This window comes from Mandrillus leucophaeus, unplaced genomic scaffold, assembly GCF_000951045.1.
Source record: "Mandrillus leucophaeus isolate KB7577 unplaced genomic scaffold, Mleu.le_1.0 Scaffold183, whole genome shotgun sequence".
Lineage (NCBI taxonomy): Eukaryota > Metazoa > Chordata > Mammalia > Primates > Cercopithecidae > Mandrillus > Mandrillus leucophaeus.
In genome coordinates, this window is record NW_012101843.1 from 67948 (window position 1) to 88689 (window position 20742).

Genomic DNA, 20742 nt, shown 5'->3' on the forward strand with positions numbered 1-20742 from the left:
TGACACTCAGGCGGCCTTATGGAGATATCTTAATGGTGGGGAACTAAGATTTCCAGCCAACATCCATGTGAGTGACCACTTTGGAACTGGCTCCTCCAGATTCTCAGGTGAGGCTTCAGATAATACAGCCCCAGCCAATATCCTGACTGCAGCAACATGGGAAATCCTGAGCTACAATCTTCAAGCTAAGCTGCTCGAGTCCTAATCTTCAGAATTGTGTGAGATCATAAATATTTATTACTTCAAGATACTAGGTTTTGGGAGGTAATTTGTCATGCATTATTCAGAGGTTTCATAAGTATCTCACAAAATGATGCTTATCTCCTCAACATCTATTCTGCCTTCCTTCATTGTTTTTGAGATTCATATATAAAGACAGTATGCCTCAAAGTAATAATTTACTCTTCTTGCCATGAGGATAAAGAGATTATTCACCAAGCATCAGGACTTGGCTGTTATGGTGTTCTGGCAGGAACTAGAAGAACATGTTTTGGACTGGAGCTTGAGGGTAGTAGACCAAAAAGGATGAAATATAAGGCTGGATAGGGGAGAGTTTACTGATATGGGATCCTCTTTCTTGAATCATGATCTAACATTTTGGGAAGAATGCCTGGAGTCCATCCTCAAGTGTTGTGAGAATGGCTCTTTGAAGCCTGGAAACAATGAAGGCCTATCGAAAATAAGGTGGAAACTTCGGAACTGCCTTGGCAGAGTATTAGAGAAGGAGTCAAATAGTTCTGAGAGGTGAACGTAGCAGAATGGATTATTTAAGATCTCTCTTTATTCAGAAAATCTGCCATATTATATTTCCAATTATTTTTATTAAAGTAATCAGAAATTTGCCAGTGAGTGTAGCATCATCATCACTGAGAAGCACAGGAGCGGCTCTCCTCTGTATCCAGGTTTAATGACAAGAGGTACTGCGGTGGATCTGGAATCCCTAACGGGGGTAGGAATGTAAGATTCTGGAATTTCAGAGACCATGTGGCAGTACTTAGGTGAGATAGACATTCTTACACGATGGAGAGCAACAGGGGTCTTGGCTCACAGAGGTCTATGGCAAAGGCCATAGATCATAATTTTCTTTGGGGTAAGATAAATGAACAACCAATGAAAGTATTGATTCATAAAACAGAAAATATCAAGAATAAGTGAGAAGCTTGATCTTAGGCACTACAATTGTAAGTCACAATCTTTTATCCAGTTGCCATACGTGCAGTAGTTCTCAGAAGTAGAGCCTATTTGCTACATGGAAATCTAGGTCTCTTTGATGAAAGTCCCTGCAAGGCCAGTATATGAAGTGGCAACCTCCCTAATTCTTCCCTAAAAGAACCTACACCCATTTCTCAAAGAAACTCTATGGTAAGGAAAGGAGGCTATCTCTTTCAAGAGCTGCTGGATAATGGGTCTGAATTAAAACCGATTTCAGGGAACACGAAAGTGCCATCATGACCCCTCTGATACAGTGTCATGAAAAGATGACAGTGGAGTGGTTTGAAGTCTATTTCACAGTAATAGCGGGTCCACCAACCCACCCTGTGATTTCTCCTCAGTTCCTTGAGGCATAATCACGATGGATATATTTACAAACGTTTCCTAAACTTTGGAAAAGACCCATTATAAATGTTTAGAAAAGACCAAGTGTAAGATACCAAAATTCCCTCACAATCCCACTAAGACAGCAAATCAGGAGCAATACTACATGCTATAGATAAAATGGCAAAGACTAGTGTCACCCTCAAAGACTTACAGAAAGCACAAGTGGTAGTCCTCATCATGTCCCCATTTAATTTATCAATCTGGTGAAAACTAGATGGTGAAAGTCATAGAAGATGATGTTGGACTACATTACCTTAATCAACTGGTAGCCACAAGCACAGTCAACGTGCTGGAAGTAGAAGATTTACTAGAAAGATCAAAACATCCTCTGGAATTTGGCATACAGTTCTTGATATCTTACATGCCGTCTTTCAATGCCCATCAAGAAGGAGCATCAAAAGCTGTCTTCATTCACTTAGAATGAACTGCAAACCTTATGTATCAACTTGTCCTAGGCTTTTGTTAGCTTTCCTTTCTCAGTAAGGTACCTTTATAATCTTGACATTTTGCAGAACATCATGGTGATCTCCTCATGATAGTAATGACATCATGCAAACTAAATGGTAGTAATGTCATGATAGTAATGACATCATACAAGCTAAATCTAGTAAATAGGAAGTGACAAGTACTCTGGATGACCTAGTAAGAAACATGCATGACACAGAATCAGAAATATTGTCTGCACAATTCAGGCACCTTCCAAAATTTCAGGAGGAAACCAATAGTCTGGGGCATTTTGTGATATTTCCTCCAAGGTAAATGATAAGTTACTGCACCCTGTACCTCTTACTACTAAGAAAGTACTTGGCAAACCTCTTTACATTTTGGAGAGAGCATATGCCATGCTGGAGAATATTGCTTAAGTCATTTAGTGGGTGATATGAAGGACTGCCAATTTTGAGTGGTGACCAGAACAAAGGAGACCTCTGCAACATGTTCTAGCTCTGAAGCAATTGGCCCTGCCACTAGGGACATATGACTTGGCATATCTAATGTTGCCAAATGTTACCACAGTAGATTAAACTTTAGAATGTCTCCCAAGCATTAATAGTTGAGTCACAATACGGTCCCCTGGGGTTCAGGAACACGGCCATGCCATCTGAGGCAGAGAATTATTCACTGCTTACATAAACAGCTCCTGGGAGAGTTGTATCAGCAAAGACAGCAGAATAGGAAGCCCCAGACCTCCTTCTCCCTTAGACACTGACTTAACAACAATATACAATTCAAAAAGCTTTTATGAGGAATTCAGAAACCAGTTAAGACATCACAGTATCATAGACAAACAAAACTATGAACAGTTGCACTGAAACAAGAAAAAACAATTGCATTTCACCCACTGTAGTTCTTTCCTCAAGCCAGTAGAGCTTGGTGCAACTGAGAGGAAATGCCCAACTCGCAGCTTCTCCCTTGCGAGAGAAAGAGAAGTGTGGAAAATATGTCTAACATTCTAGTTTGGGCAGGGGCTGACAAAGGATAGATTTATATATTGCCTTACTTGAAGCTCTGATGGAGAACTGGCATACCTTCAACTCCTAGGACAACTTTGAACAAAGAACAAGTCAGTGGCTTGTCGTAGCACCAGAGAACCTGCAGCATGACCAACTTTAAGACAGGTCATTTGATATGACTGAGCCGAGGAACAAAAAGAAAAATGAAAGCCTAAGGAATGTATGGTACATTACCAAGTGGAACAATATTTACATAGGAGAATCCAAAAAGGAGAAGAAAGAGAAAAAGAGATACAGAGCTTATTTTGAAGAAATCATTGATTTCTCCCTGATATGATTTGGATCTGTGTCCCCACTAAATCTCATGTTGAGGCATAATCCCCAGTGTTGGAAGTGGGGTCTGGGGTGATGTGATTAGATCATGAGGGTGGATTTCTCATGAATGGTTTAGCACCATTCCCCTTGGTACTGTCCTTGTGACAGTGTGATTTCTTGTGAGATCTGGTCATTTAAAAGTGTGTGGCACCTTCCCTCTCACTCTCATGGTCCTGCTCCAACTGTGTGACATGCCTGCTCCCGCTTTGCCTGCTCCCATGATTGTAAGTTTCTTGATGCCTTTCCAGAGGCCAAGCAGATGCTAGCATCATGCTTCCTGTATAGCCTGAGGAACCATCAACCAATTAAACCTCATTTCTTCATGAATTACCCAGTCTCAGGTATTTCTTTACAGCAAAGCAAGAATGGACTAATATACTCCCCAGACCAATTGGACTAAGTGGGCATTCAAATGTGAGAAACTCAACGCACTCTAAGATGAATTTAAAGCAACCCACACTGAAACATATTGTAATCTAATTGCCAAAAATCAAAGACAAGGAGAGAATTTTGAGAGCACCAAGAAACAAATAACTCATCTCATACTAGGGAGCTTAAATAATATTACCAGTGGGTTTCTCAGCAGAAACATTACCAGACAGAAGGGAGTGGGATGATGTATTCGAAGTGCTTTAAAAAAAGAACAAACCCAAACTTGCTAACCAAGAATATTGTCTATCTTTCTATGTCTATATATGTTTATATCCAGCAAAACTGATCTTTAAAAATGAAGAAAACAATAAAGACCTTTCCAAGTAAACAAAACTAAGGGAGTTTCTCACTGGAAGACCTGTCTTAAAATAAATGCTAAAGAAATGCTTGAGGTTTAAATGAAATAACTCTAGACACACAAAAATATGAAAGTCTTTGATATGGGTAAATATACAGACAAATAGAATCCTGTAATTCTGTAATGGTGGTACATAAACAGTTTTAATTCCGGTATACATTTAAAATGTAAGAGCATAAATATAACTATAAAATGTATCAATACAGCAAAATACAAAAACATGTGATTTGTGACATCAATAAGTTAAAGTGGCATAAGGGATAAAAGCAGCAGAGTTTTTGTATTCAACTGAAGTTGTTATCCATTTAAAATAAATTGTTGCAATTAAGAGTTTTTAAAAATCTCAATGACCCAAAAGAAATACCTATAGAGGACACACAAAAGAAAATGAGAAATAAAGCATGCCATTACAAAACAATAACACACAAAGGAAGGAAGCAAAGGAGGAAAAGAGAGACAAAATTAAGACATATAGAGAAAACAATTAACCAAATGGCAATAAGTCCTTCCCTATCAGTAATTCCTTTACATGTAAATGGATTAAATTGAATAAACAGACACAGAGTAGCTACATGGATAAGAAAAGGATCAAAGTAGTTGCCTGTCAGTGAGTCACTTCAAATCTAAAGACACATATAGGCTGAAGATGAAAGGATGGAATAAGACAATCTATGTAAATGGTGACCAAAAAAAGCAGAGGTGGCCATACTTGTATCAGATAAAATCAATATAGAAACATGACTTAGACATCACTGTAGACTAATTGAACCCAACAGATAGACACATAACATTCCACTCAAGAACAGTAAAATACACATTCTCCTCAAGAACACATGAAATATTCATCAGGATAGATCACATGTTAGGCCACAAAACAATTCTTAACAAATCTAAGATGTCTGGAGTCATACCAATGTATTTTCTGAATAAAATGGAATAAAACTGGAAATCAATTAAACAAATCAAACTGGAAAATTCAATTATATGCGGTAATTAAGCAACATACTCTTTAACAATCAATGTGTAAAAGAAGAAATCACAAAGGAAATTGGAAAATACCTAAAAAAAAAAAAAAAAGTGAAAACAACAAACCAAAACTTTATGGGATATAACAAATGTCCTAGAAACATACAACCTACCAGGACTGAATCATGAGTAAATTTTAAGATGTCAACATACCCACATCTAGTAAGGAGAATAAATCAGTAATCAAAAATCTCCCAACAAAGAAAAGATCAGGACCAGATGGCTTCACTGGAAAATTCTATCAAAAATTTAAATAAAATTAATCTCACTCCTTCTCAAACTTTTCCAAAAATTAAGAAGGAACACTTCCAAAATCACTACGTGGTGCCAGCATTATGCTGATATCAAAATCAGAGAAAAATACTTTGAGACAGAGAACAACAGACCAACATCCCTGATGAATATTGATACAAAAATCCTCAACAAAATATTGGCACACTGAATTTGGTAACACGTTAAAGGGATTATGACCATGACCAGGTTGTATTTATTCCTAGAATGCAAGGATGGCTTAGTAAATGAAAAAGATCAATGCAATATACAACATTAACCAAATATAATAAAAAGCAAAACCACAAGATTATCTCAATTGATGCAGAAAAAGTATTTGACAAAATACAATACCCTTTCCTGATAAAAACATCCAACAAAGTGTGAATAAAAATTACCTTAACATAATCAAGTAAATATATAGATCCAAAAAGTCCAAAGCTAACAACTCAACAATGAAAAACAGAATGTTTTCATCTAATAACAAGAACAAAGAAAGGATGCCCCATCTTGCCACTTGTATTCAATGATACTACAAGTCTCAGCCAGAGCAATTAGGCAGAAAAAGAAATAAAAGGCATAAATTTGAAAGGAAAAGGTAAATTGTCTCTATTCAACAGATAACATGATCTTATGTGGACAACTCTAAAAATTCCACCAAAAACAAGCCTGTTGGAATTAATAAACAAATTCCGCAAAGTTGCAAAAAAAAAAAAAAAAAAAAAAATCAAGACACAAAAATTATTTGCATTTCTATATGCTAACCATGAATAATCCAAAAAGGAAAGTAAGAAACCAATCCCATTTCCTGTAGCATTGAAAAGAATAAAATACTTAGAAATATGCTTAACCAAGGAGGTAAAAGACTTGTATACTGAAAACTATAAAACATCGCTGAAATAAACCTTTAAAGATGCAAATAAGTTGAAAGGTATCACACATTCATGGATTGGAAGACAATATTGTTAACATGACCACACTACCCAAAGTAATTTGTAGATTAAATGCAATCCTTATCAAAATATCATTAGTTTTTCTTTCAAAAATAGAAAACATTCTAAAATTTATATGGAATCTCAAAGGATCCTAAGTGGCCAAAAGAAAATTGAGAAAGAAAAGCAAACCTGGAGGACTCACACTTTCTGATTTCAAAACATATTACAAAGCTACAGTAATCAAAAGAGTATGATACTGACACAAAGACATACAAATAGACTAATGGAACAGAATAGACAGCCCAGATACAGTCTCTAATGTATATGGTTACATGATCTCCAACAAAGGCACCATGGCTGCATAGTAACGAAAGAGTAGTCTCTTCAACAAATGATATTTGGAAAATTTTACATTCACAGGCAAAGAATAAAATTAGACTCTTACTTTACACCATATGTAAAAATTAACTCAAAATGGGTTAAGATCTAAATAGAAAACTTGAAACTATAGGTTTTTATAGGAGAAAACTCTGGGGAAAAACTTTATAATATTAAATTTGGCAGTAATTTCTTGGATATGATCACAAAACCACAGGCAACAAAAGCAAAAATAGAGAAATGGGACTACATTCAACTTAAACCCTTCTGTGCAGCAAAGAAAACTCCGAACAGAGTGAAAAAGATAACCTATGGAATTGGAAGAAATATTTGCAAACCACATAGGGAGTAATAACCAATATGCCTAAAGAATTCCTACAACTCAAAAACATCAACAAATAATCTGATTTAAAAATGGGCAAAGGATTTGAATAGACAGTTCTCTAAAGAAGATATACAAATGGCTGAAAAACGTAAAGATGCTCAATATCACTCGTCATAAAAGAAATGAAAATTCAGTAACACCTCACAGTCATTAGGATGGCCACTATAAAACACATACACACCAAGAAAAGAACAAGTGTCAGTGAGGACATGGAGAAGTTGGAACACTTAGGCATTATTGGTGGAAACAGTACAATGGTGTAGCTGCTAAAGAAAACAGCAAAGAAATTGTCAACACGTTAAAAAAGAGAATTACCATATGATCCAGCAATCCCACTTCTGGGTATATATCCAAGAAAACTGAAAGAAGGATTTTGAAGAGGTAGTTGCATTTCCATGTTCATTGCAGTATTATTCTCAATAGCCTGGAGGCTAAAGCAGCCCAAATGTCCATTAATAGATTAGTAGATGAAAAAAATGTGATGCCAGGGGCTTCAGTGGCTGACTAGTCATCTGTTACTTGCATCCTCCACAAAGAAACAAAATAGTGAGTAGATAATCATACTTTAATAGATCACCTAAGAGAGGATGCTGGAATTCAATAGAGAAGTGACAGAAAACACCCAAAGCAAGCAAGGAGAAAAAAGTGAGGCAGCCTGCTCCATCAAAATTGGCTTGGAGCCTGGAGAGGCCTCCAAGTGAGGGGAAAGGGTAAGTGAATAAACCCCAGTGATATACGTTCCCATCATGGACTCCTTTAGAGCCCCTCAACCCTCACTGGCCCTGAGACTAACATTAGGGTCAACCTGGAGACTACACAATAGATTGCTCCAGCGAGGGAGCTCATACTGGGTCTCACATACCTTTCAAGTCCTAAGCAGCTACAGCAGGGCACCATTTTGAGAGCCCATCCCCCACCAAACTGGATTCTGCCCTGGGGCCCAACATTGATATCTCTGGAACCCCACTGACATCCCCTGCCCAGTTGTACACCACTGCTGACTCCTGCTGCTGCCAGGGCCAAAGCATAACTATTGGTAGTAATTCTTTCACTTCCAGTAGCAGCACCACAGTACATTTAAATGTGTCCTAAGGAAAGGGAACCCCATTTATAGCCAACACCTGGGGCCAAAGTGTATGCTTCCCAGACTTCTGTTTATGGCTACCGCCACTTAAAATAACCCCACCTTCCCCAGCAGTGGGGAGGCTGCACAGCCATTTCCACTTGTACTTGAGCATTCTGCCAGGGGCCTGGGATCACCCCATCCATGCCTGCTACAGCCAGCACCTAAACACATTAGCAAGGTGCCTGAGGACAGCTCCACTCCCACTAGTGCCTGACCAAGTGCTCCGCTAGTGTCTAACTAAGCATCTCCAACCCCATCTGGGGGCCTGGAGATTACCCTGACCCATCCACCATCACTGGTATCTGAGCATTCCTCCTGGAAGCCTGAGGATGAGCCCATCCAACCTGCTGCTACAACCACAGCTGACACCCACCGGCAGGCCTGGGGACAGGCCCACCAAATCTGTTACAGTCACTACTGACATCAGTGCTGACTACTTGGAAGTCAGGGGATTATCCTGCCCCTGCTTCTACCATTGTCCATGCCACACTGCACAGGAGCCCAAAGACCCACTGACTCACCCAGCCCACCAATGCCACTGCTGGCACCCCAGCCAGCCAGCCAGAGGCCCAAGAATTGGCCTGCCTGAACCCACTGACAGTGGTGCCAGTGCATACCACCCAGAGACACAGGAACAGCAGCCATAGTCAGCCTACCAGTGACAGCACTGGGGCCCACCTGATATCTCCATTCCAAGCATAACTTACCACAACCTCTACTGACATGGCACCCTAAGTCACTGAGGAAATCACCAACGCTACTAATACTGTTTTTAGTTAATGAAATGATATGCATACATTATTGCATGCATCCAGAATCAAAGGCAAAGTAACCTCCCAGCCAACACCATGGATACATTTTCAGGAAAAAGTCCTCCCCTACAAAAGCAAATTGAAAAAATTGAAAGAAGTGACTGTTACATCAGATGCACAGATATCAATATAAGGACAAAGGAGATATAAAAAAGGAAATATGACACCTCCAAAGGAACAGCAATAGAATCCATTAAGAAATTTATGAAATCCTGGGAAAAGAATTCAAAATAACGATATTAAAGAAGGTCAGTGACATACAAGAGAAGAAAAATGTAAAGAAATCAGAAAAACAATTCAGGATATGAATGAGAAATTTACCAAAGAGATAGGTATCATTAAAAAGAACCAAACAGAAACTCTGGAAGTAAAGAATTCATTCAACGAATGAAAAATATACTTGAGAGTTTCAACAATAGACTAAGTCATGCAGAAGAAAGAATTCAAAACCTGAAGACAGGTCTTTCAAAATCATCCAGTCAAACAAAAATTTTAAAAAAGAATAAACAAAGCCCATGTGACATATGAAACACATAACATAACCAAATATTCAAATTTTCTGTGTCCCAAAAGGCAAAGAGAAAATAAACAGGATAGAAAACATATTTAATGAAATAATAGCTGAAAACTTTCCAAGTCTACCAAGGATTTAGACAGCCAGATACAGGCAGCTCAGAGATTTCCAAACAGACACAATGCAAAAGGTTTTGTCCACGGCACATTATAGTGAAGCTGTCAAAAGTCAAAGGAATTCTCAAAACAGCAAGAGAAAAGTTTCTAGTCACATATAAGAAAACCCCCATCAGACTAACAGTGGATTTCTCAGCAGAAACTTTACAGGCCAGGAGAGAATGGAGTGGTTTATTCAAAGTGCTCAAATGAAAAAATATATATACCCAATGAAGTTATTGTTCATCAATAAAGGAAAAATAAACTATTTTCCAGATAAACAAAAGCTAAGGAAATTAATAATCACTAGACCAGCCCTTAACCCTATAAGAATTGATTAAGGGAAGCAAAAAGATGTTATCTACCATCATGAAAACACACGAAAGTATAAAACCCACTCATAGAGCTAAATATTCATACGAATGAGGAAGAGAAAGAATGCAAATGTTACCACTACAGAAAACCACCAAAGCACAATGATAAACAGTGAGAAAGAAAGGAACAAAGAATATACAAACCAACCAGAAATCAATAAATAAAATGACATGAGTAACCACGCCTCCAGTATCAATAACAACTTTGAAAGTAAATAGATTAAACTTTTCTCTTAAAAGATACAGACTGGCTGAATAGATTTTAAAAAATGACCCCATTAGGTGCTGCCTACAAGATACTCATCTCACCTTTAAAGACGTATAGGCTGAAAGTAAAGGTACGGAAAAAGATATTCAGATATTCCATGCAATCAGAAACCAGAAACAAGCAGGAGTAGCTTACTTATGTCAATTAAAACAGACTTTAAGTCAAAAACAGTAAAAAGAGGCAAAGAAGGTCATTATATAATAAAGAGATCAATTCAGCAAGAGGATATAACAATTCTAAACATATACGCACTCAGTACTGGAGGACCCAGATATATAAAGCAAATATCACTAGATCTAAAGGGAGATATAGTCTCCAAAACAATAATAATTGGGGACGTCAATACTCCACTCTCAGCATTAAAAAGATAATCTAGACAGCAAATTAACAGAAAAGCATAGGATTTAAATCGTACTGTGGACCAAATGGAGCTAACAGATATTTATAGAACATTTTATATAATAGCTATAGAGTACAAATTCTTCTGACCAGCAAATGGGATGTTTTCCAGGATAGACTATATGCTGGGACACAAAACAAGTCTCAAAAAATTAAAAAAAAAATATAAAATCAAACCAAACCCAAAGTTAATAGAAGAAGAGAAATAATAAAGATCAGAGCAGAACTAAACAAAAGAGGGACTAAAAAAAATTACAAGGAGTCAATGAAACAAAGAGCTGGCTTTTTGGGAAAAAAGCAAAAATTGATAAACCACTAGCTACACCAACCAAGAAAAAAGAAAATCCAAATAAAATCAGAAATAAAAATAGAGACATATAAGTGATACCACAGAAATATAAAAGATCAGAGTATATTATGAACAATTATACACTAACAAACTTGAAAACTCAGAAGAAACAGACAAATTTCTGGATACATACACCTACCAAGATAGAATCAAGAAGAAACAGTAAACCTGAACAGACTAATGATGAAACTGACTGAATAATAAAATGCCTGCCAACAAAGAAAAGTCAGGACCAGATGGCTTCACTGCAGAATTCCACCAAATTCACAAAAAACTAACACCAATTCTCTTCAAACTATTTCAAAAAATCAAAGCACAGAAAATTCTCTCTAATTAATTCTATGAGGCCAGCATTAACCTGATATTAACACAAGACAAGGATGCAACAATAAGAAGACATAAATCAATATCTTTGATGAACATACATTATACATGAACATATCAACAAAATACTAGCAAAACAAATCCAACAGCACATCAAACAGCTAATACACCATGATTAAGTGGGATTTTTGCCAGATATGTAAGGATAGTTCAACATATGCACATCAATAAATGTAAAACATCACATCAACATAATGAAGGACAAGAACCCTATCATCTCAATAGATACAAAAAAAGCATTAGATAAAATTTAAGTCTTTAATGATGAAAACTCTCAACAAATGAGGCACAGACGGAACATACCTCAATATAATAAAGGCCTTATATGATAAACTCACAGCTAACATCATACTAAATGGGGAAAAGCAGAAAAGGTTTTCTTCTAAGGGCTAGAACAAGGCAAGGATGTCCACTTTCACCACTCCTAATCAATATAGTACTGGTAATCCTAGGCAGAGCAATCAGGCTAAATAAATAAATAAAAAAAACACCTAAATAAATGGCATCCAAATTGGAAAGATGATGTCAAATTGTCCCTCTTTGCAGATGGCATGATCCCATATCTAGAAAACCTAAAGACCCCACCAAAAAACTTAGAACTGATAAAAAGAAAAAAAGTTTAGTAAAGTTGCAGGACACAAAATAAACTTACAAAAATCAGTAGTATTTATAACACCAATAATGAACTATTTGAGAAAGACATCAAGAAGGTAATTCCATTTACAGTAGCCACCAAAATAAAATACCTAGGAATAAATTTAACCAAGAAGGTGAAAGACCGCTACAAGAAAAACTACAAAGCACTGAAGAAAGACGTTGAAGAGGATACAAATGGAAATTACCATTCTACCTAAAGCAATCTACAGATTCAGTGCAGGCCGTATTGAAATACCAATGTCATTTTTCACAGAAATAGGAAAAACAATCCTAAAATTCACATGGAAACAAAGAGCCCGAATAGCCAAAGCTATCTTCAGCACAAAGAACAAAGTTGGAGGCATTATACTACCTGATATCAAAATACACTACAAAATTATAGTAACAATTTTGTATAGTAACAAGTACAACAGCATGTAATTGGTATAAAACCAGATACATAAACCAACGGAATAGAGAACCCCAAAATAAATCCATGTATTTACAGCCAACTAATTTTTTTTTTTTTTTTTTTTTTTTTTTTTTACAAAGACAACAAGAACATACTAGGAAAAGAACTCTGTTTTCAATAAATGGTGCTGGAAAAACTGGATATCCATATGCAGAACAATGAAACTGGATTTCTGTCTCTCACCATATACAAAAATCAACTCACGATGGATTAAAGACTTAAATGTAAGACCCAAAACTATAAAACCACTAGAAGAAAACATACGGGAAATGCCTCAGGACATTGGTCTAAGCAAATATTTTATGGATTAGACCTCAAAAGCACAGAAAACAAAAAAACAGAAATAGATAAATGAGACTATATTAAACTAAAATACTTCTGCACAACATAGGAAACAATCGCAACTGAAGAGACAGCCTGTTAAATGGCAGAAAACATTTGCAAACTATGCACCCAGCAGGGGTCTAATATCCAGAAAATACAAGGAACTCAAACAACTCAACAACAAAAACAATTCCATTTAAAAGTAGGCTAAGGTCATGAATGAACATTTCTCAAAAGAAGACATACAAATGGCCAACAGCTGTATTTAAAAATGCTCAATATCACTGAACCTCAGAGAAATACAAATAAAAACCACAATGAGATATCATCTCACCCCAAGTGGAATGGCCATTATTTATTTATCTTTTATACCTATGATAGATGAACTTTTAATTTTTCAACTTTACCATGGTACGAAAGGAACATACATTCAGTGCAAATCGTACTTAGAAATCTGAATTCTGATCCTTTCCAGAGCTAGCATGTGCAGTATGATACTTTCTCTTGATGTTGGCCAGTGGTAGCAGTGAGCTACAGCTCCCAGGCAGCCAGCCACCCATGAGGGTAAACAATACTCGATATCTTCTTGACTAACACTATGCCTGCTAAACCATCAAGTGTCCACGCACCAATGCCTTCTACCAGCTATTCTTGAGCTTCATCAGAAGAGAGAGAAATTAATAACCCTGTTGCTGTAGCCTCCCCATCATCCAGCAATTGATTGTAGTCCAATTCTTCAAACATTCTTCAGGCCCAGTGTGCTTTCAGCTGTGTACATTAATGGTGAGTACCCAATACAACCATTCTATTTTCCACGTTCATTACAGTATTCAATAAATTACATGAGATATTCAACACTCCATTAGAAAATAGGCTTGGGTTAGATGATTTTGCCCAACTGTCAACTAATGTATGTATTCTGAGCATATTTAAGATAGGCTGGGCAATACTATGATATTCTGTAAGTTATTATAGTGAAAGCATTTTCAACTTATGATATATTCAAGTTACGATGGGTTTGAGAAAAGGGGAATGGCTAGCACAACTATCCAAAGTTTCAAAATATCTGATTTACCAATGTAATATTGCCTCAGACTCGAAGGATACATACTGTGGTGACATCGGAAGTACAGATTGTGGGGTTCACTGATTCTACCATAAACAGCAGCACTCACAGCTGCCGGTCTCACTGATAATGTTGAGATGGCTTTTTATAGCCATCCAACTTGGGTATGACAGCATGCATAGTAAGGGTGCTATCCTTCAAAATAGAGAATACACTTTGAATCGATAAGTGTTATATGGTTTATGTTGATTATAGATAGAGAATGAGATCATGAACAAAGGATTAGGTAAGAAGTGGCTATTCTTACCATCATTTTCAGTGGCCCATTTGGGAAATTTGTACTATCTTTACATCAGGCCCTGGTGGATTGTAAGTTTATTGCTGGAAAGGAAGTTTTATACCAGGGGGACAGAATATGGGTTTCACTAAACCCAAAGCTACTGGTACCACCTAGTCCCTTAGAACTAGACCAAGAGGCAAAGAAAGAAAAAACAATACTGACTGAAGTATCTGACTATCACGAGAAGATATTGTTGCTGCTATATAATGAGGGCAAGGGAAAAAAATCAGGATTTAATAGGAATGTGTCTTGGTGCTCAATTCCCAGTAATAGCGATGGATGGGTAGTTGCAGTAACTAAGTTTGACAAAGGTTGAAATGAAAAAATGGGGGAACATTTTCAGAGATGAGAGTACAAATTACCTCCCTGGCAAAAGCCTACAGCAGCTGAGAGTGAGAAGAATCTAGAAAGCATGACAGAGGAAGATGATCAATATAAATAATGATCTTGAAACTAGCTGCAGCAGTAGGCTACAGATGATCACTTTAACCATTTTTCTGAGTCTTTCAAAAATTCGTTTTGTCTGGCCATGACTTTGAAGAATTTCTAATCGGACAAATTTAACTCAACTTGGGACAGGAGTGAATGTGGGTAGTACCAGAGGTGAATTGTAGCTGATGCCTTTGCTGACCACGTACATCCTCTCTGCTTTCACTATTCCCATATACACCTGCAGGTTCATGTACCAAACTAAGTTTCTCATCTACACGTCACTCTGACTGAGAACAATTTCCAGCCACTGGAACATGTTAAGCTCAAATAGGACAGGCAGGGAGGAGCAGGGCACAGAAGCTCCATGAGCATCTTCAACAGTGAAAAATAGGAATTAGTAAATACATATCTAAGCTTTCTTAGCTTTGGGTAGAGCAGTTATCAGTGGGCCTGGCAACTAATGACTTACAGTGACAGGCTGATTATTAACACCTTCTATTGGCTTCATTCTACTTGCTCTGAATTGCCTCCCATATAAACAAAGCACTCAATTCCAATGAGTGGTTTGCTTCAGTATTTTGGGTCTCAGTTAAGATCTCCAAGGCTAAAGGAGATTGTCTTTCCCCATGTAATAATTACATGCAACTTCAGGCACTTCGGCTGACCTTAAATGATCTGCTACATTCTTCTGTATATAAGTCTGCATATTGCTTCTGCTTTAAATATATCTCAATAGTATGTCAAGAATATTCAATCAGCTAAAATTAGAAAATTTTTTAATCAGAAAACCAAAACAGAGGAGATGGCTTGAAGCTTAAAATTTTTTATCTTTCATTCTCCTCTCCAACCATTTCCCATAAAGTCCTAAAAAGGCCAGTTAACTTTTTAGTGTCTATGCTTCCTAATGTGTTAAGTGAGACTCATAACCCTATGATGTAAGAGCAGTAAAGCAGATGAATTATTTAATGTTAGATGATCTATAATCTGCCGGGAAATGCCTCAGGACATTGGTCTAAGCAAATATTTTATGGATTAGACCTCAAAAGCACAGAAAACAAAAAAACAGAAATAGATAAATGAGACTATATTAAACTAAAATACTTCTGCACAACATAGGAAACAATCGCAACTGAAGAGACAGCCTGTTAAATGGCAGAAAACATTTGCAAACTATGCACCCAGCAGGGGTCTAATATCCAGAAAATACAAGGAACTCAAACAACTCAACAACAAAAACAATTCCATTTAAAAGTAGGCTAAGGTCATGAATGAACATTTCTCAAAAGAAGACATACAAATGGCCAACAGCTGTGTTTGAAAATGCTCAATATCACTGAACCTCAGAGAAATACAAATAAAAACCACAATGAGATATCATCTCACCCCAAGTGGAATGGCCATTATTTATTTATCTTTTATACCTATGATAGATGAACTTTTAATTTTTCAACTTTACCATGGTACGAAAGGAACATACATTCAGTGCAAATCGTACTTAGAAATCTGAATTCTGATCCTTTCCAGAGCTAGCATGTGCAGTATGATACTTTCTCTTGATGTTGGCCAGTGGTAGCAGTGAGCTACAGCTCCCAGGCAGCCAGCCACTCATGAGGGTAAACAATACTCAATATCTTCTTGACTAACACTATGCCTGCTAAACCATCAAGTGTCCACGCACCAATGCCTTCTACCAGCTATTCTTGAGCTTCATCAGAAGAGAGAGAAATTAATAACCCTGTTGCTGTAGCCTCCCCATCATCCAGCAATTGATTGTAGTCCAATTCTTCAAACATTCTTCAGGCCCAGTGTGCTTTCAGCTGTGTACATTAATGGTGAGTACCCAATACAACCATTCTATTTTCCACGTTCATTACAGTATTCAATAAATTACATGAGATATTCAACACTCCATTAGAAAATAGGCTTGGGTTAGATGATTTTGCCCAACTGTCAACTAATGTATGTATTCTGAGCATATTTAAGATAGGCTGGGCAATACTATGATATTCTGTAAGTTATTATAGTGAAAGCATTTTCAACTTATGATATATTCAAGTTACGATGGGTTTGAGAAAAGGGGAATGGCTAGCACAACTTTCCAAAGTTTCAAAATATCTGATTTACCAATGTAATATTGCCTCAGACTCAAAGGATACATACTGTGGTGACATTGGAAGTACAGATTGTGGGGTTCACTGATTCTACCATAAACAGCAGCACTCACAGCTGCCGGTCTCACTGATAATGTTGAGATGGCTTTTTATAGCCATCCAACTTGGGTATGACAGCATGCATAGTAAGGGTGCTATCCTTCAAAATAGAGAATACACTTTGAATCGATAAGTGTTATATGGTTTATGTTGATTATAGATAGAGAATGAGATCATGAACAAAGGATTAGGTAAGAAGTGGCTATTCTTACCATCATTTTCAGTGGCCCATTTGGGAAATTTGTACTATCTTTACATCAGGCCCTGGTGGATTGTAAGTTTATTGCTGGAAAGGAAGTTTTATACCAGGGGGACAGAATATGGGTTTCACTAAACCCAAAGCTACTGGTACCACCTAGTCCCTTAGAACTAGACCAAGAGGCAAAGAAAGAAAAAACAATACTGACTGAAGTATCTGACTATCACGAGAAGATATTGTTGCTGCTATATAATGAGGGCAAGGGAAAAAAATCAGGATTTAATAGGAATGTGTCTTGGTGCTCAATTCCCAGTAATAGCGATGGATGGGTAGTTGCAGTAACTAAGTTTGACAAAGGTTGAAATGAAAAAATGGGGGAACATTTTCAGAGATGAGAGTACAAATTACCTCCCTGGCAAAAGCCTACAGCAGCTGAGAGTGAGAAGAATCTAGAAAGCATGACAGAGGAAGATGATCAATATAAATAATGATCTTGAAACTAGCTGCAGCAGTAGGCTACAGATGATCACTTTAACCATTTTTCTGAGTCTTTCAAAAATTCGTTTTGTCTGGCCATGACTTTGAAGAATTTCTAATCGGACAAATTTAACTCAACTTGGGACAGGAGTGAATGTGGGTAGTACCAGAGGTGAATTGTAGCTGATGCCTTTGCTGACCACGTACATCCTCTCTGCTTTCACTATTCCCATATACACCTGCAGGTTCATGTACCAAACTAAGTTTCTCATCTACACGTCACTCTGACTGAGAACAATTTCCAGCCACTGGAACATGTTAAGCTCAAATAGGACAGGCAGGGAGGAGCAGGGCACAGAAGCTCCATGAGCATCTTCAACAGTGAAAAATAGGAATTAGTAAATACATATCTAAGCTTTCTTAGCTTTGGGTAGAGCAGTTATCAGTGGGCCTGGCAACTAATGACTTACAGTGACAGGCTGATTATTAACACCTTCTATTGGCTTCATTCTACTTGCTCTGAATTGCCTCCCATATAAACAAAGCACTCAATTCCAATGAGTGGTTTGCTTCAGTATTTTGGGTCTCAGTTAAGATCTCCAAGGCTAAAGGAGATTGTCTTTCCCCATGTAATAATTACATGCAACTTCAGGCACTTCGGCTGACCTTAAATGATCTGCTACATTCTTGTGTATATAAGTCTGCATATTGCTTCTGCTTTAAATATATCTCAATAGTATGTCAAGAATATTCAATCAGCTAAAATTAGAAAATTTTTTAATCAGAAAACCAAAACAGAGGAGATGGCTTGAAGCTTAAAATTTTTTATCTTTCATTCTCCTCTCCAACCATTTCCCATAAAGTCCTAAAAAGGCCAGTTAACTTTTTAGTGTCTATGCTTCCTAATGTGTTAAGTGAGACTCATAACCCTATGATGTAAGAGCAGTAAAGCAGATGAATTATTTAATGTTAGATGATCTATAATCTGCCACACACTATTATTTTGGAGATGCCCATGCATTATTCATTGCTGAATGCACTTATGTTACATTATTAGAGTACATAATCTCTCACAAATTTCAGATATTACACACACTTTTTAACAGGTAGCAAAAACGATACCTGCTGTGTGATATTTTTAGCTAAAATGAGTTGATCCTAGGTGACCTAGAGCAAAATGTTTTTTAAGGCTATACAAAAATAATAAACCTAACCTTCTTGGTGATAAATATTATTATTTTATTTATTTGTAGTTCAGTAGACTCTTGGCATTCAGGGACTTAATAACACAGTTTGTATTCTTTGGAGGCAACCTCAAAGGTTCATGTGACAGAGTGATGAGTAGTTTTGTGGTGGCATGGATTTTAATTGTACAAACTAATGGCCTGATATGTAGAGGCCTGTCCCAATACCACTACTCATGAACGGTGAGCTGGCTGCTTCTTATCCTGTAAGTGGCTCACCTTAGCTCTGTTCTTCTTTCTCTTTCATGAGCAGTAACTGCTCTTAAGTGATAAAAACTTCATATATTTTTGAAAAATGGCTCTTATGGGAGAAATAAACCATTGCCAGTGCTGGTGATGAAAATGAAGAAGTCTAAGAAGCGTTTATTCTTAGCCACAAAGAGAGACTTTTAATAAAAAGTAGGATGTTGAACTTGGCAGACTTAAATTCCTAATAGGACAGAGTCCACCAAGTGGGTATATGAACACCAGAAAAATCATTTATGAAATTTTTAACAAGAATTCTCACCAAATCAAAGGTTGATTTTTGCATTTTTCTCTTTTAAAACAAGCTCTCATCTGAAGGTCAGAAAGGGAGCGTTAAGGTTTTTATTTTACTTTGTAACCTTTTTTAGGACAGGTTGTATGTTTTAGTAATCTTCTTTTGCATTTTCTAAAATAAATTTTAATAGTGTTTTAGGTAATTCTTTTGCATTTTGTAAGAGAAAAATCACAATCTTCAAATGAAAATGGTATCTTCTTTTTTAAAACATCGAATCATTAAATTCCTTATTTTGTTGTCTTGTACCAGCCCTTCAGAAATAATGATTAAAAACAGAGATATCCCACATGCTTCTACTGTTCTTAACTTTTACTTGAATATGTCTAGGGTTTCCCAAAATATATTTCATTGAACAGTTGTACTCTTTGAAGAACAAGCTCCATGACAAAGATTTAGAAATCTGCCATGCTCTGTTTCCATGTTAGAGAATCAGAGAGCATCTTCACCTATTAATTGTACCGAACAGCCCTGTAATTTAATATTTTATGGTTTAATTTTGTTCAATCCTGGGTTAAACTGCCTTGCCCAGAAATTAAAGAAAGAGTGAACAGTCCCCACTGTCTTATGAAGCCAAATATCTTGGATGGTACATTACAGGAGAAAAAAAAATGTATATCTTTTTCAATCTCATTCTCAAGCAAGTTGGCAGTCCTTCATTTTGCGAACAACAATGTGAAGGAAAACCCCTGCCACAATGTCCCCAGTGGCAACTGCAGAATGGACACCAAGGCCTCCAATGAGTGAAAATAACTCACAAATGAAAGCTTCCCAAAGTGAACAATTATTGTGCTAGAGATGGTGGACTACTAAGTTTTGCTGACTAACCAGACAAACTATCCCTATGCTTTCTTTTGTGGGCTTCTGGGTCAGTTTAACCTAAGAATTATACGGCAAACTGTGAAAAGCTTTGATCCATTGGCAACTACTTTTTCGGTTTGAATCATGATTTTTTATTATTATTATTTCTCTACTATGTGACGGCAATTGTGATCTAGGATCCTCTCCTTCATATTGTCTTAATCATCAAAGTAACCTCATGGTCCATAAAAATTGGCTACATAAGATCAACTCTATGAAGTTAGAGTTATAAAAAGCTTTATAATAAACCTTTTTACTGTTATAACTTGGGTATTCACATAAAAGTTAAACTGTTTAAAACTTCCACATTGCTGTTGGCTTTGGTCAGTTGCATCGATGTTCTCCAGTTAGAT